Genomic DNA, 18,744 nt, shown 5'->3' with positions numbered 1-18,744 from the left:
GGCACCGGCTCCAGCACTCCTTGCTCCACGAGCCGGTCCAATTCCTCGTCTATGCGGGGTTTCAGGGCGAACGGGACCCGGCGGGCCTTGTGCCTGATGGGTCGTACAGCGGGGTCTAGCTGTAGGGCAATGGGGGGTCCTGTATATCGTCCCAATGCCCCATCGAAAACCCCTGGAAACTCTTTGCATATGGCGTCCACGTCCACTTGTAAGCTAGTGCGGTTCACCCCGGTAACGGCTAGCCCCAGAGGTCCAAACCATGCCAGTCCCAGTAAGCTAACGTAGGGGCCCTTAACTACCAGCAAGTCCAATTGTTGCTTTCGCCCTCGATATTGCACCCTGAAGGTCCCCACCCCCATTGTAGGGACCTTACGTTTCTGGAAGTCCCGGAGGGTGAATGGGGCCGGCCTTAGTTTGGGACCCCCATTAGGGCACAGTTCCCTTAATGTTCGGGCCGAGATTATGGATAGAGTTGAACCCGTGTCCAGCTCCATGCGGCATGGGGCTCCCTCTATCTGTACCTCTATATAAATTTTCTCTGTGCTGGGATGGGGCAACTGGAATACCTGGTAGTCCGTGATCTCCGTCGAGTTGCCTTGGTGCATGGTGCCGTGTGACCTGGGGCTCCTGGATCGGTCATCTGATGCTTGTCGACGGGTGAGTCGAGCCCGACACACCCGGGCGATGTGTCCCAATTTTCTGCACTGCCTGCACTCTGCGTTGCGGAAACGACAGGTCCTCCTCTCGTGGTTCTCCCCGCAGCTTGCACAGTTCCCTCCTTCTCGTCGAGGCTGCTGTGGTGTGTGTGCTGCTTGAGTGCGCCGCTGTACTCGGTGTACTTCCTCCCTGTCAGATTCGGATTCGTCGGTGAGGTCTTCGTGGTAGACCCTCGGTTGGGATGGCGGGGCCGGTCGTGCCTCTTGCGTTGACCTCTCGGCGGCTTCGGTTGCCAGGGCTTCCTCCAGAGCAATCTGGAACGTGAGGTCTTTTTTGGCGTAGAGGCGTCGTTGCAACATCTCGTCCCTCAGGCCACCGACGAGGCGGTCACGAAGCATGTTCTCCAACTCTGAGAAGTTGCATAACCGGGCGGCTTGGCGGAGGGAGGTCACAAACCCAGTTATGGTTTCCCCTGGGGCTTGCCGCTTTGCGTAGAAGGCATTTCGGCAAGCTACCACCGAGGGCTGTGGTGAAAAGTGCTCCTTCAGCCGTTCCATTATTGTTTTGTAAGAGACGGTAGCGACATCTCTAGGTGCAAGGAGAGCCCGGGCGATTTCAAACGTCTCCTCTCCACAGACGCTGAAGAATGTCGCCCTCTTCATGGCATCGTTGGTGACTTCTTTCGCTTGCAGGAGGAAGTTGAAACAGGCGGCGTACCCTTCCCAGTCTCCTGATGCTGGTTTGAATGGCAAGAAGCTGCTGTCGGTTGCCATTCTGGGTTCCTTGGGTCCTGGAGCTGAAGCCTGGATGCACGGTGCGATGCAGCGGTGCAGCAGGTGGCGGTGCTGCGGTGCAGTGCGTGGTGGCGGTCAGCTCAGCAGGATCCCACCTTCGTCGCCAGTGAAATATACTCGGAGTCGAGAGTGAATTTCATGCTCTTTATTCAGCTCATATTCATCAAGGAGAAGAAGAGAAGACGAATGGCTCTTTTCCCAAAACCATCTGCTTATATACATTATTTACACAATGGGCCTTGCGTGATTGGCTACTTCAGGGCTACACCTGTGGGCCAATTATATTGTGGATTGACTTCTGCCTGCAGCCTGATTGGCTGCTCCTACAGGCCAATCAGGTAGCAGATTCACTTCTGCCAGCCGCCTGATTGGCTGCTCCAGCAGGCCAATCAGGTTGCGGATTCACTTCCACCTGGAGTTGGATTGGGTAGCTCCCGCTGATTCTGAATCCTATTGTTCTAGGATTCAGCTCAGTACATAACAGGGACTTTGTCCTCTTTCCATCTCTGGGCTAGTAACAGCCGTGTGGCTGTTGTTGCATACGTAAAAAGTCTTTTCTGCTCCTTTGGGATCTCAGTACCTACAATTCCTAATAAAAAGCTTCTGCAAACCAGGGAGTTCTTTTCCAGCAGGAGGACGGGAGGAACCCTTCCTCCTTCTAGAACATTCTGTACCTACTTTCACCATGTGTCCCATTCACGCCTGAAAAGCCTGTGAGCAGATACATGAGCTGCAAATGGAGCTCTCCCAAAAAAATAGCTAGCTGGTCCATTTCAAACAGCACACAGGAAGCAAAGAATCATAGAACTGTAGAGTTGTAAGGGAGCCTGAGGGCCAACAAATCCAACCCCCTGCAAATGCAAGAATATGCAGTTGTCCCATACGGGAATTAAACCTGCAACCTTGGCCTTATCAGCACCATGCTCCAGCAAGCTGAGCTATCAAGATGGAGACCTTCCCATTCACAAGTCTACTCCATTATGATCTTATTTACATGTAGTGGTTGGCGGCAATGTATTGTCGTGGTTAGAGTGCTGGACCTGGGAGACTCAAATCCCCACTCAACTAGGAAGTGACCCCAAGCCAGTCACAGTCTCTTAGCCTAACCTACTTCACAGGGTTGTTCTGAGGATATAATGAGGAAACCAGAACCTTTCCTTGGAGGAAAGGTCCAATAGAAATGCAACATTTTTTTAAAAAAAAGTGGGGGCTATTAGTCACCTATTATAGATGGAATTTATTATTATCTTCAAGATATTTTCATGAAGGAGGAATGGACAGCACAACAGGTGTTGGGAATTCGGCTAATTGTTTGCATCAGTGTTGTTTCATGTGCACCACTTCCAGTCTTCTTTGCACCTTGGCTGCTTGTACAAATAAAAAGATCTGTAAGGTAGCCATCGTTTGACCTGCATGTACAAAACAGCAGCATTTTTCTAACCTCCACTGAGGAGTAGCCTCTTTTCACAGCACTCAGCAAAAAGTTGAAGGGAGAAACAGATGGTTGCCCTGTTTGCTGAATGCTGCAGCCGTACAATAGCCTTCTCGCAACAAAATATGAAGCTGTGATTGAAAGCAGGTCGCTTTCCTATCAAAACGATCTGTCGAGCTACAGATTTCCTTGATGTTTGTTTTGTGAAGGAGTGCATTTGCTTTGAGAGTTTTTCGAGATCTATCTAAAGCTCTGAAATAATACCATTCACACATCTCATTTTTGGATCCTATATTACTATGGTAAAAGATCCAGGAAGTTCTCCCCTCTCTTCTCCCTGCAGTTGTGAGGGTAATTGTATGTGGGGAAGCAGACTATTCTCTGTCTTACAACCAAGCACTTGAGAAAGCAGCAAGTGTGTGTTCAAACCATGTCCTCCCCACTTAATATGCAACCTCTCTTCATCGCCCTGCAGTTACTTGAATCCATGTGTCTTGCCCCAACCTAAAAACACTTGGAGCCAGTCATTATGTGCAATATCAGCAGAGCAACAGAAGGATAGGGGCGCAAGTGGTACATTTACTGGCTGTGCTCTTGGAACTGCTACTCAGGGGCTTCCTTGCACATCATTCCAGTATTACGTGCATGAAGGATGTCCAAGGGGGACAGAAGCCTTTCAACTGGCCCTGCCAGCATAGATGCAATATTGGAGTTGTGAAAGAAGTAATGGGTTGGAGGCTCTCATCTTGGTGATGTTTGTTTCATTTCTATCCCCGTTGTTCTCCAAGGAGTTCAAGGCTGCATACATGGTTCTCCCGCTCCTCATGTAATTCCCCACAACAACCCTGTGAGGTAGGTTAGGCTGAGAGGTAGTGACTGGCCCAATGTCACCCAATGAGTTTCATGGCCGAGTGGGGATTTGAACCCTGGTCTCCCAGGTCCTCCCCTTCATGGATCACTGCCTTGTCATGGTGAAGGGGCTTGAATAACTCCAAGAAGCTGTGAGCTATGCCGTGCAGGGCCACCCAAGATGGACAGGTCATAGCTGAGAGTTTAGACTAAATGCTATCCACCTGAAGTAGGAACTGGCAAACCACTCCAGTATTTTGCCAAGAAAACTCTATGGACATAAAAAAAAGGAGACGCTTTGAGAAGAAAGTGAGAGTTTCCAAGGCATGCTCTGGTTCATGGGGTCACGGAGAGTCGAACCCGACTAAGACGACTAAACAAAACAACTCCCAGGTCCTTGTCCATCACTCTAACCACTACACCACACAGGTTCTTGTTAAGTATGAATTGGCACAGGTTTAATATAGTAAAAGGAATTACAGTCATACCTCGGTTTAAGTATGCCTTGGTTTGAGTATTTTAAGTTTAAGTACTCCGCGGACCTGTCTGGAACGGATTAATCCACTTTCCATTGCTTCCAGTGGGAAAGTTCGCTTCAGGTTAAGTACGCTTCAGGTTAAGTACGGACTTCCGGAACCAATTACACTCATACTTTGGGTTAAGTACGCTTCAGGTTGAGTACTCCGCGGACCCATCTGGAACAGATTAATCCACTTTCCATTACTTTCAATGGGAAAGTTTGCTTCATGTTAAGTACGCTTCAGTTTAAGTACTTCACGGACCGTCTGGAATGGATTAATCCACTTTCCATTACATTCAATGGGAAAGTTCACTTCAGGTTAAGTACGCTTCAGGTTAAGTACAGACTTCCGGAACCAATTGTGTTTGTAAACCGAGGTACCACTGTATGATATTCTATACAAATAAATCCAAATATGCCTATAGATTATCTGAGTATTTTCAACTGCTACCTTTCCCCCACCCAAATTTCCCCAAACTAACCTCAACTGTGAAAATACAGTAAGAGGAAATTGGTTTATTCGTTTAAATATTAAAACTTTATTAAAGCAAGAGAAGTGCTAAAGTTCAAATAGTTAGCAGAGATGAAATAATGATCAGCTTCAATGACGGAATGTGCAGCCACGCAATTTGTCTTGTGATGGGCTTGTGGAGGTAGCAGGAAGTCCCTGCTGAAAATCTGCAGGAATAGGAGCTCTACCTTCTATCGCACTGGGTCACTCTATGATCAATGCATTCAAGAGTGGAGGAAATTGCTCAAAGGAAGGCGGGAGTTAAAAATACAGCCTTTTTCAAAAAAAATGAAGCTAGATTTGCTACACATCCCATGTCTGGGTCTTAGCAATGTGACTGCTCTTTTAGAATATTGAAATACTGAGGAAAGGGGAAATGAAGATATTGGTGTCAATAAAACCTGCATTGCTTTCTCTCTCTCTCTCTCTTTTAATGCCTCAATAGATGAGTGAAAATGTCATTAAGGTTTAAAAGCAGATAAGTGATATTCTAAGCTGCAAGAGGGAATAGATAATTTAGAGCGAGCGCCAAGCAATCTCCTTGTTCACTCCCAAATCTTCCATGTAGCATGTCTAATAGGATTAACTCTAATTGCTTCCAGAATCAACCTGAAACTGCAGCACAGAAAGCTTTCAGGCTGGAATGAAGCCACCAGGCTACTTATCTATCTCAAAGGCTCCAGCTCACCCACACAGACACAGACAAGTGTTTATCACTTCTTTCAGTTATACAGAGGTGGTGGGCGTTATCGTCATGATCCCAAAGCAATGTGTGTCCAGAATTTGTTGCAGTTTCCTGTCCAGTTCCTGCCACTACTGATCTCAAACATGCACACATATACTCCTGGGATTTTAACCCAGGATTTACCGTAGTACTGGATCAGTTGGAAGGGAATCCCAGAGGAAATTCGGCCCAATGGCAGAAATGTGTTTTGCAGCAAAAGGCCAAAGCAGTTGGTATTAAGCTAGGAAGGCTTCTCTGACGGTGAGGCGTCAACTATTAGTGTGAAATAGCCCTGCAGCTGCAGCAATACACTAGTATTAATATAAATATATGGGATGCTGTGACACTAATAAATCATGGGCAAGGGGTATGAAGGGTGGGGAAAGCAAAACAAGAGGCCTTGTTTTGTAGATGGGAACAGCCTATATGGGTGTGGTGTTGAGATGGCTCAATGGAAGATGGTCATGTGCCCACCTGAGTTCTTGCTGACCTCTGGATAATATGTCTTGGCTCGAAAGGTTACATTTCTCTGAGAAGCCTGCCCAGTTCACTCTGTGGATGAATTGTGGGGGGAACGGCAGATGTACCAACTGTAAGACAAAAGGTATATTTCATTCCCAACATGTTTTGAACAACAGTCTCTCCCAAAGGGGAAACAAAGCAGCCATACATGTATGTTCTCTGAAATGGGGCAAATAGCCAGAGGGAGCTCTTTTAGATTGGGAATGTGGCATGGTTTGGATTCTTCGCTTTCCTCCCTGCACTGTAGTCCTGACCCATCCCCTACCCCAGCTGCTTTAAAAAAAAGTAATTAAAAGACAAAAGATCCAGAGTGATTCGATAAACTGTTGCTATCTTTGGCTGGGATTCAATCACCTACTGAAGTTAATAGGGAGCAGTTGAGCAACAAAGCCTCTCTCTGCCCCCGCCCCCCAAAATGGCCTCTTTTGATAAGGGAAATGCGATGGGGAAATGTACTGGAAAGTGTGGGGCGATACTTGTTTGCTGCAGCATCATTTAACCTCCCAACAAACAAATCGGAATGAATTCTCAATCTGGAAGTGACCACAGTCACCATTACCTTGTCTATTCTCAGTCTGTGACTAGCTCTGAAATCTGCAAAAGATCCCAGGTTCAATTCCTGGCTTCTCCAGATAGGACTGGAAGACCTGTGTGAAACCCTGGAGAGCTGCTACCAGTGTTCTTCAACCTTGGGTCCTCAGATGTTCCTACTGAATGGTAATGATTGGAGTTTTAGTCCAACAACGTCTGGGGACCCCAGATTGAAGAACACTGGTGTAGAAAATAATGAGCTAGATGGACCAATGGTGTAATTCACTACAAGGCAGTTTCCTATGTTCCTCACTGTATCAAATTGTGTTGATGTTTCCACAGTTACGCACACTATACAGTGGATAAAAACATGAGATCAGTGGGGACAAGAACCACAGCTTTTCCTACCGCTGCTACTCTGCAAAGCAGATCCACCTGGCTACATCCTTGATGTCATTCTGCCAGTGACAGGTAAACATTTGATTGATATGTTGGAAGTTGGATAGCACCAGGAAAAGGTATCTCCATCAGGCATTTGGGGAGGGCAGGGTGAGCTGAATTCTTTGTATTTGTCTTGATTTCTTAATTATAGAAGAGGTCTGTGATACTGCATTTATTTGCTTGCTGTTCACTGCAATGGGATTCCTTTGGGATGAAGGTCAAATTTAGAAACATAATGAACAAAAATGAGTGAGCGAATATTATTTTATTGTTGCTCTTGCTGTTGACTTTTAACACTTACATATCACCAAGGTGCCTTTGGTCAGAGAGAGAGAGCAATTTACCAATAAGCAGCTAGTCGACAAGTCTAAATGAGAGTTAATTGTTTTAGGAGGTCAGGAAGACTTAAGTGTGCCATTCACAGAACCCAAAAGAAATCTGTTAAAATGCAAGAGCCTAGTACTGTAGCAATAAACTTCTCAAAGGAAAAGCTCCCAGAATTTTCATTTTTTGCTACCATTTCATCCTTGGGCACAAGCTGACAATATTTGTGTTGGGCCTGCCCAGTATCTATGCCTGGGGATCATTAGTATTGTCCCTAATATCAACACACAAACACACACCATGTCTGAATAACGACACGTTCTAGTTGACCCTGGTCCCTTGGAGGAACAGTCTAATATTATTTTCCTTTCTGAAAGGACTCCGGTGGGCTATTAAAAAGTAACACTAGGAAAAGTAAATATTAGGAGAGATGAGTGCAGTTCATCTCACCATGCCTTCACCACTAAAACATTGGGTTTGAAAATACGGGCAAACTAAAATGCCGCGACAATAACAGAAGACTTTCAAAGGCTCAGTGCTTTGTTCCTCCCTCTGTCACAGCGTCTTCTGGTAGATCTAAAATAACATCACTGACCTAATACAGGCAGACGTCGACTGCAGTGCTATAACACACTTACCTGGGAATAAGCCCATCTGAACTCAAAATATGTGTAAGATTGGTGTGTTAAAATGTCGGCCTGGTTTTTGTAATGCAGGGGAAGACCGATAACGCAATATCTTTAATGAGTACAGTATTGCATTTCCTTTGGAACTAGGCACAGAGGAAAGGGTGAGATATCTTAATGAATATCAGTCAGGTCCTTGGCCCGTCTGATTCTATTGCTGTCAGCACTCACTGACTGACTGCAGTTTTCCAGGTTTTCAAGCTAAAGTCTTTCCTAGTCCTGATAAATGAGATCTTTCTTTCTTTCTTTTTAAAGAGATTCCAGGGATTGAATCTGAGGCCTTCTGCATACAAAGCCCATCTTCCAGGAACAAACTGGTCTGATACTCAAAGTCTCTGTGAAACTGACATGCATGTCATGTTTATTAGATGGCATTAAAAAGAAACATTTGTGGGAGTTCAGATGGACGACATCACACATTATACACATGATGATTGCAGCTATCCCTTGATAAGGAGAGTGTGAAACTTGACACAGAATACAGCCACTTGTCATCACAAGCAATTATGCGACTGTGGAAACAAAGCTATGAGGAGACAGTGAGCCTATCAGGTTTGGGCAATCAATTAAGTTAAACATGTGATCTTGCTGTTTCTAAGGCAATCTATGGGAAACAGTCTCAATGGAAATACTCTATTTCACTGCACACATACATCTCTCTTTTTTATTTTATTACTGTAGTCATTTTAATGAAGATGGGATCTGTTTGTTTGGGGTTTTTTAAAAAACAAACGAAAAACCACCGCTCTTCCTGCTTATTTCCCATTGGAGTTCATAATCTTCTCCCCATGAGAGGCAGTATAATTGGTTGCTATGGAAGTGATTGCAATAGAAAAATGAAACGATCATTAATAACCCGAATAAGAAGGTTACATAATAGCATTTGGTAAAATAAGCATCAGGTTAATAATACCTCTGTGAAATAGCTTCACAAAGGATTTGGAAGGATGACTAGCTCATTCTCTAATCCCACTGTCAGTTCGTGCTACTGAGGTAAAGAGGGAGGCATGACAATACTTGTGTTAGCGAAGTCAGATAACGCAGATGGAGTCCAGAGATAAAAGAAATCCTGACAACACTTTCCTGAAGAAGCTGAACATAAATAAGGTATAATTTTAGGATAAAGAAACAGAGAAGGTTTGTTTTTCTTCCTTCAGGCCTTGTACATAACAGGGAGACAGTCAACCAAATATAAAGAAGAATAGCTCCCTCAGAACTGCACAGCCAGTCGGGATGCATGATACATCAACAAACATCGGCCTGGTTGCTAAGCCACACCTCCTCCTCCCCCCCCCCATTTGGTTACTGATCATTGAAGTGACCCTTAAGTTAAAAACTAAATGATTCTCGCTGCTGCACTTCTTACAGCAAGCATCCCCAAACTGCGGCCCTCCAGATGTTTTGGCCTACAACTCCCATGATCCCTAGCTAAGAGGACCAGTGGTCAGGGATGGTGGAAATTGTAGTCCAAAACATCTGGAGGGCCGAAGTTTGGGGATGCCTGTCTTACAGGTTCAACAAAGCAAAGTCAAATGTTTTTATGCCATTTTTCCCAGAAGCATCCTGTGTCACGTGTAAAATGTCATTCCACTGGATAATAATAATAATAATAATAATAATAATAATAATAATAATAATTTATTATTTATTATTTATACCCCGCCCATCTGGCTGGGTTTCCACAGCCACTCTGGGCGGCTTCCAACCAAATATTAAAAACAGTACAGCATCAAACATTAAAAACTTCCCTAAACAGTTGTCTTCTAAAAGTAAAATAGTTGCTTATTGCCTTGACATCTGCTGGGAGGGCGTTCCACAGGGCGGGTGCCACTACCGAGAAGGCCCTCTGTCTGGTTCCCTGTAACCTCACTTCTCGCAATGAGGGAACCGCCAGAAGGCCCTCGGTGCTGGATTTCAGTGTCCAGGCTGAATGATGGGGGTGGAGACGCTCCTTCAGGTATACAGGATCGAGGCCATTTAGTTACTATACCTCATTCAATTTCATTTTCACTAATTTCAACCTATCCATTTTCTGTTCTTATATATCTTGTTTTCTAAACGCCACTGAGATTTTGGTGACTTTCTGCCAGTCAGAGTAGAGAACATTGGGTCACATCTGAGGTGGGGAAACTGTGGCCCTGCATACATTATTATTTATTATTATTATTTATTGAATTTATATACCGCCCTATACCCAGAGGACTCAGGGGAGTTCACAGAAAAGATCACAATATATAAAAACAAAATAAAAACAATAACCCAATAACGTCCCCTCAAAAGAGCCACATTTTTAAAAGGTATAGGATGTCCATCAGGTCAACCAAAGGCCTGGTTAAAAAGGAACATTTTTGCCTGGCACCTAAAGGTGTATAATGAAGGCGCCAGGCGAACTTCCCTAGGGAGAGCATTCCACAGATGGGGAGCCACTGCAGAGAAGGGCTCTTCTCGTGTTGCCACCCTCCGGACCTCTTGAAGAGTAGGCACACGAAGGACACATTGTTTGACTCCAGCTCCCTTAGCCCCAATCAGCCTGCCAATCATCGAGGATGCTGTAAGTTATGATTCATCAATATCGGGGGGGGGGTCACAGGTTCCCTTCCATCTTCATGCAACATTTCTATCACTCAGGGAAATATTATTGACAGCGAGGGATTTCAAAAACCAATATACAAGGCACAACTGGATTTTTTTTTTAACAGAAGCAGCCTTTCAGCCCAGAACTAGACACAATACTCCAGGTAGGGTTTGACCAAGGCAGAACAAAGCAGGACATGTCTTCCCTTGATTGGAAGATTATACTTCTGTTGATGTAGCCTAGATCAGCATTTGCTTTTGGGGGGCTGTTGCATCACACTATTGATTCAAGTTAAGTTTGTGGTCTGCTAAGACCCCTAGATCCTTTTCACGTGTACTACTGGCAAGGCAGGTGTCCCCCAAGCTGATTCTTCCTGCCTAACAGAACCTTACATTTGTCCCTATTGAAATGTGTTTTGTTAGTTTTGGCCTAATTCTCCAAACTGTTACGGTCATCTTGAATCCCGATTCCATATTCTGCAGCCTGAGCTCCCCATCCCAGTTTGATTTCATGGGCAAATTTGATGAGCATCCCCTCAATTCCATCATCCAAGACGTTGAACAACAATGGGCTCGGGACAGAACCCTGCCGTCATTTTCTTCCAGGATGGTGAGGAACCATTAGTGAGCACTCTTTGGGTTTGGTTACTCTACGAGCTACAAATCCACCAACAGTTACCTCATCCAGCCCACATTTTACCAGCTTATCTGAAAGAATATCATGGAGGACTTTGTCAAAACCCTTTCTGAAATTAAGATCAACCAGTTCCTCTTACCTTGGAATACAGGAGCCCAGTCCCTCACTGGATGGCACACTGCACTGCTATAGCATTCAGTCTGAAGCCATATGCATTGATGGGTCAAGTGTCTTCGATTTGATTATTTGTGACATTTAATGCTTTCTGGTTTTATTACTTCATCTGGGCAATCCTCATAATTGTCAATGTATAAGAAGATGCCAGGCATAACAATGTGCCTCATTTCAGAAGGTGCTGCCTGAGCCAGGAAGAGACATTGCCCTGTCTCCTATTAAAGGTTCTTTTTCAATTTCCATAAATCCATGCCAGAAGACGTGTAATTTTCAGAAGACATGTAATTTTCTGCTGGCTAAATTGCAAGGAAATTAATTGGCATTGGAGAACAGCCTCTTTTAAAAGGATTGGTGGGATATCTGGCTGTGGTAGGCTTACGTAACAGTATTTTTATTTTGATGGCCTACAAAAATATAAGAACTTAATTGTGGCACTCAGAATAGCTAAGAAGTTACTCTTAAATATGGCTTGCCGATCAGAAGGTCGGCGGTTCGAATCCCCACGATGGGGTGAGCTACCATTGTTTGGTCCCAGCTCCTGCCCACCTAGCAGTTTGAAAGCATGTCAAAGTGCAAGTAGATAAATAGGTACCGCTCCAGCGGGAAGGTAAACGGCGTTTCCGTGTGCTGCTCTGGTTTGCCAGAAGCGGCTTTGTCATGCTGGCCACATGACCTGGAAGCTGTATGCCGGCCAATAATGCGAGATGACCTCCGCAATCCCAGAGTCGGTCACGACTGGACCTAATGGTCAGGGGTCCATTTACCCTTTACCTTTATTGGCATTGACCCTGGCCCTGTTCCCATCCCAGTTCCTGCTCAATCACTAATCCCTCTGGGGGTATCTGTCTTAGTGATCACCCATAGTCCAGATGCATGCCCCAAGAACCATAGGTTCAATATTGTGTGTCCCATTCTGTGGAACTGCCTCTCAACTGAGATCAAATAGTTCCCCTTCCTTGCCAAATTTCAGACACTCAGTGAAGACTTTCAAAAACAATTGTTTCATCAAGAAGTCAATGAAGCTTTTCTGATTTTATGGTTGATTTTAACTAATTCTATCTCTGCTGAATTTCTCTAGTAACCTCAGTGTACACTGCTTAAACACTATGATGTTAAGTGGTATATAAATGCAACAACAACAACAACAACAACAACAACAACAACAACAACGATATCAGAAGTGACAAGGAGCCCTGGAGGATTAATGTGTCTATTGGTATCAGCAAACACATCCATTATGGACCTTGGACAATGAACAGATGAGCAAAAATGATCTCCTAAAATTCTCCATGCTATTTAGGGGGTGGTGAAATGATGGGCAGGGTGGGCGGATTTCATGGAATCATTTTTTGAAGGACTTGAAATTCTTCAACAGTTGGGTAGGAGCCAGAAAGAGAAAAATCTTAGAGGATTTCTCAAAAATTCTCTGCTGAGAAAACTTAAATGTTGGACTATGGACTGAGCACAATCAACAATATTAAAATATCCTGGGTTGGATCCACAAAAAAAACCCTGCCCTATGTGTAGATGGAAAGTCTAAGAACAGGCTTTCTCAACCTCGGCCCTCCAGATGTTTTGAGACTACAATTCCCATCATCCCTGACAACTGGTCCTACTAGCTAGGGATCATGGGAGTTGTAGCCCAAAAACATCTGGAGGGCCAAGGTTGAGGAAGCCTGGCTAAGAAGAACATATCACAATTGTGGAGAGATTTTTGAGAGATTTTGGCTCAGATCTAATAATGACCCTTTTGTTCCAGACAAGTAGATACATGCCTGTACCAGACAACCCAGGGATGTTGCAGTGTGAAGCAGAAGACTCTGGTGAGGAAAGATTCGGGATGCTTCCTTGGGGTGAGAACTGTCAATATCTTATTCGGGGCCCTCTCAGCTGCAGGAGACAGCTCTGCCACCATCTTCTGACTTGAAGGATGAGTCCCCTGCAGTACTCCTTTCTCCGCAGCCTCACAGAAGTAAAAAAATGGCAGTGTTAGGAGGTGGACCTTACAACACTTTTGCAAAGACAATACATACAGTACATTGCCTTTGAAATAAAATGCTTTGGCCAGCAAGAGCTGCTCAGAGCTATCCAAGGTCCTGTAGCTGTCCATTCCTTGACTTAGGGCTTGCCCGCAATTCTGCTTGCCCCTTGCCATGGGCCTGAGTGGTTTTCTGTTCACGCCACCACTTTCCCTGGGGAGACCAGCTCTTTAGCACAGAATCCAAGCTCTGATTCAATGTTAAAGACTGTGTTTTCCCAGGGGAAAGTGGCTGGACACAAGCAGGAGTCTGCTTGAGCCCTTTGTCTGCCTGGTTCCCCTGCAAACCTGAAGCTCCCATGGAACTGGATGGTTGTTCTTCTAGCCCTGCTTGTTTTTCTTCAACAAGGCTTGTTCTTCTATGTGCTTGATAATTTTTTCTTGAGCAATGCTTTCTGCCAGGTTTCCCAGAAGAGATGTTCAGCTAACCGGCCTTCCTTAGCTCTGGCATGTTCCTGTGTCTTTGGTCCTGTCTTCTGGCTTGCTCCATGATTCTGCCTCCTGGCTTGTCCTTTGGCCCTAACTTGCTCTTTGATCCTCACTGCTGGCTTGGTCACTGACTTCCAGCTCCCAGCCCAATCCTGAGAGTCTACCTATCTCTACCTGTGTTTGTATTTGTATAGGACAAAGGAATCAAAATTCTCCCTAGCCCCTAGCAGGAAAATAAGTTGTGAATCACAATTGGGAGAAAAGCTTTCTTCACATTCAGCCTTCCCACTGTTGTTCCGTAAACTGCATGACAAAAGGGCATGACATCACCTGGGGAAAATGAGCCTTAATGCTGAGGCAGGCATCTTGTTCACAGAGGAAATATAGAACACAACCATTCATGCCTTTCTAGGACACTATGGGAGCTTGAGCAATCAATCCCAGACTCAATCAGATGTGAAGGAAGCAAGGCTATAACATGCGTAGTGATGCATGGCTGTTTGGGAGATGCTCAGTAAACATCTGGCAGAGGTATGAATCAATGCTAACCTTGAGATCAACCCCGAGTTTAAAGAAATGACATTATTTAGTTCTGATGAAAAGCTGAGATTCTCAGCATGCCCCAGAGCACCCTAGCTTAACAACATTTCATTCTTATTTTTGTATCTATGTAGTGGGAAATAATGGGGGGAAAGCATTGGTTGGGTTCACAGCAGAGTTGCTTCCTGCATGGAGTATCAAAGAGTTCTCCTCGGTTGCATTGTCAAAGAGTTCTTCTCAGCTATGTTTGTTCCATAATTCCTTACAAAAGTCTACTGAATTATATGAACCTACAGTTGCTTCCTTATAATGCAAGCAACTGCCCAGAAGAGTTGCTTCCTACAAAGGAAGCAGCAACCGTCTCCTCTAAAGCAGGTGGGAGCAAACTTCAGATTTGCAGGAACTACTTTGATTTTTTACTTGAGGTCTGCCAACTGGTGCCAGATGGGGAAGGGTGAAGATCCAAATACCTGCTGTACCCAGAAAGCCCTCGACTCAGATGACCTGCCTATGCATGTATGAATGAGAGAGAATGAGAAACTCAAACTGACAGACTTGCCCATCCCTAATAGAAGTGAGTCCCACTATGTCTATCACAACATCTGCTCACCTGGGACTCCCGGTGGGTGGCCATTGCTGCATAGCATGGCTGTGGTGGGTCCAGGGAGGCTGCCATCTTCCGGCATGGCTGGGTGGTGTGATACCAGGTGCTGCCCACTGTCAGGGACATGGCTGAATTGAACGATGGGGAAGAGTCAGACTCAGGAGATGAGAGATTGCTAGTTCAAAGAGAGACAGAGTCCGACTCTGGATACGAAAGATCGCAGACAGAGCAGGAGGAAGGGGGCTCGACACCCCACCCCCCTTCATCAAGAGTTCCCTGACTCAGCAGACACGACAGCTCACAAGAAGGAAGAGGGAGAGAGACAGGCAGTAGTGGGAGGGTTGCTAGGAAACCAGCAGTGGACAGAGAGTTCGCCTTTTGGGGGGGGTTACACCCTCCTTCTCTCCATTCCCGGAGAGCTGAGAAAGTCAGAATGCAACAGAAGTGCAAAAGGGGAAAGGCTGGACTTTGGCGTCCTTCCTGCTGTGACGAGGGCAAAGACTCAGACTGATCAACTCGTTTCAAGAGCGGCAGGTGATGTAATCTATAAATAAATGTACCATAAAACTGCCAAAGAGTCATTAACTCTTATCGAGGCTTGCTTGCCTGCCTGAGATTATTACACCCACTTCCAGCATCGGACCTTCAGGTAAGGGCAGGCAGCCAATCTGAGGAAGGGGCTTGAGGGCTGTGACCAGCCTGCCCCTAGCCCATTTAAGGGGGAGGCCGTGTCAGCTGCCCTCTTGGCTGATTGTAATGGGATTTTCCCACCAACCCACCCAGTCTTTAGGGGCCCACCCGGGGTGGGGTGTGGAAGTGGGCATGTTGCCTATGGACCTTGCTATTGTTTATTTGGTCGTCGTATTCAGAGCCAGAGAGGAATTTTCTCCTGCAAGCAAATTGGCCAGATTTTTGCCTACCTCATAGCAACCATCACAACTTTGGCAGATAAGGCATTGGGCTGGATCCTTAGTCAGAGGGTACCCCGTTGGAGGGATCCAGGGGGGTGACTGGGGACCAGGGGGCCAATACATCTCTCCCAATGTGCAGGGTTGTGGCATCTAATCCATGTTGGAGGCGACTCCCCAGCACAAGTTCAACCCCACCAGGTTCTTATCAGGTAGCAGGCAGGTTGTCTGATACTGGATACATGCCCATACACTTTCCCGTATTCAGTAAAGTTGTGGCCTACTTCAACCCAATACCAGTCTCCTGTGTCATTATTGTGGCCTTCGCTCCACCTGCCACAGCCATTATGCACCTTTGCAAGTACCAGTTCCACTGAATTCGTTGGGGCTTATTCCTTAGTGGGCACATGATTTGTTGCTTTTATCTGCTCTGTTTAGTGACTTTTAAAGGAGCATTTGGCTTCTGTTTTATATTTACTGTTGTTAGCTGTCTTGAGGCTTTGGCCTCAAGGTGAGATTCTGAAAAGGGGGGGCGGGAATAAACACTGGTATGGGAATAAAGAGCACGTTCAAGGCAAAGTTAGGCATTTTAAAGAAATTTCCTGGAATCTAATTCTCTCATCCAAATCAACTGGACTTCAGTGTTTAAGTTGGCGGTATCAGGACCATATATAATATGAAGTAGTAATGAAATAACTGGAACATGTTTTGTAGTTTAATCATAGGCTTGCAGCAATGTGTTCTTGTGAATTATAGGAATAAAATATTGGGGGGGGACCCAAATCTCTATATTCAATGTCATTCCCCTCCCCTTTTTTGGCGTCCACATTCTTTAGTTCAGCAATGAAAATTACACGTTTGGAGGGAACATCTGCGTACAATCCCTTAAGGAAAATACCCTACCAAAATGTGTATACACATTCAGATGTTCCGCAGCAGAATGACGTGCATTGGTCTCAAGACAGCCACTGTTTCCTTTTCTGTTTGGACAATCCCACTTTGCCTTATGCAACCAGAATCTGAATATGCAACTAAACGTAATTAGGCATAAAGTAGCATGCACTAATGAAGCAGTTTTAAAAATAGAAAATGACATAAACTGGGACTGACTAGTGTTTCCCAGGATGATTAAAACCATGCGCTTTTTTTTTTACCTTGGAAAACCTACTTTGGGCTATCTCTGCCAAGGTCTATACTCCACGCAAATGCCTGCCAAGTCTCTTGATTCTAGTGCTTACACGCACATAATATATATAATCAGGAAAGTCATATTCTGAAAGGGGCTGTAGTCAATATCATCTGGAAGAGACTACATTGGCTGCCCTGTGTTGTTGATCTTTGGGGGGGGGGGTTTCCCTCTCTCTCTTTCTTTGCGAATAAAGTTTTGAAAATATATCTTTGGGCCCCTCCAGGCATTGCTTTCCAGGGTGCATTCGGGACAATTTTTGCTCATGATGGCGTTGGGGGCGGTCCAACTTTCCATTCCGTTTGCACTTGCAAACATTTTGGGGCGGAGATAATGTTTTGCTTTCAGTCAGTGCATGTCCTGTAATCCCCTGCTTGAAATCCTGTCACTTTTCTAAGCCACAGATAGCCAGGCTTTTTGTTTGCCCCGCTTCCACTGCGCTGTCATGAGAGAGTGTCCTTGCAGGTGGCAATAGTGCAATAACACTGAGGAATCAATGCAGAGCGACGAATAAAGTGGAATCATGTGTGGCCAGTGCAATTTAAATCCACCACTAATGCACTATTGACATGTTGCAGGATACACCAGACCCTTCCCCCTCCAATACAAAGCATGGGGGAGTCATTCATTTTAGGAACATTCATGAGTTTTTATCCCATAGATCTCCCCAACTGACATGTTTATATGAGACTTTATTGTGCACTGTATACAAACTTAAACTGAACATTATTCTCCCCATATGTGTGAAAATACCCCCCTTATCCCCAAAGGATACCCAATACTACTCAGTGCTTTTTATGCACTTCTTACCAAGTTTGTTCTACTAACTTTTCAAATTGTTAGCGATTTCTTTTCTTCTACGTAGACGCTGCTGTCAACATCCTTCTCCCTCATCAATTTTCTATTTTCTGCATTCACATTCATTTCCCCCTGAAGTTTTCCACAGTTCCCCCCCCAAAAAAAAACATTAGATAGGAATGCGCTCTAAACCCAGGCACCATGTGTATAGTTTTCTAATGGCATTGCTTTCTGCTTTCCTTATATTTATAATGCTTTAGCTTTAATCCCTTGAGATACATTGCTCCATCATTTTATGATTTTTCGTTGTTATGTAAGAACGATTACCTGCCTCCTAGGCCTTTGTCATATCTTCCCCATCAGTCTCAGAAATTGTTCTGTGGTTCAGCATGCGCCTCTGTGTTCTCTCGTAAATCCGAGCAGGGTCTTTTCAGCTGTATTTGTTTTTCAGACCTCTCACTTCCCAGCAGTCCTCAGCTGTCCTCAGCTGGCACTTTTACTCAGTCTCCTCCTTCCCTCGGTGATATCGAGGGGAGGGCTCGCATTCAGCTCAACCACTTAATTCACCACCATCCATAACATCTATTGGGGACAGACCATTTCCCCCCCATGTTTCACATTATCAATAGAGAGCTTGTTATCCAAATACTGTAACAATAATTTTGCTGTTTACTTCCAGGTGACGGGCAAATCATTTAGCCATGCAGAGGAATTCCTGGTGCTTCTGCTCAGCAACATTTTGGCCAGGCTGGTGGGATGTGCCAGATCTGGGAGTTTTGTGGGATTTTTTTATTTAAAAAAATTGGTTTTACAAATTTGAAATTTTGTTTTTTTAAAAAAATTGTTTTATAAAATTTGAAATTTT

This window comes from Zootoca vivipara, chromosome 4 (assembly GCF_963506605.1).
Source record: "Zootoca vivipara chromosome 4, rZooViv1.1, whole genome shotgun sequence".
In the NCBI taxonomy this organism is placed as follows: Eukaryota; Metazoa; Chordata; class Lepidosauria; order Squamata; family Lacertidae; genus Zootoca; species Zootoca vivipara.
Note: the sequence above shows the minus strand (reverse complement) of the source record.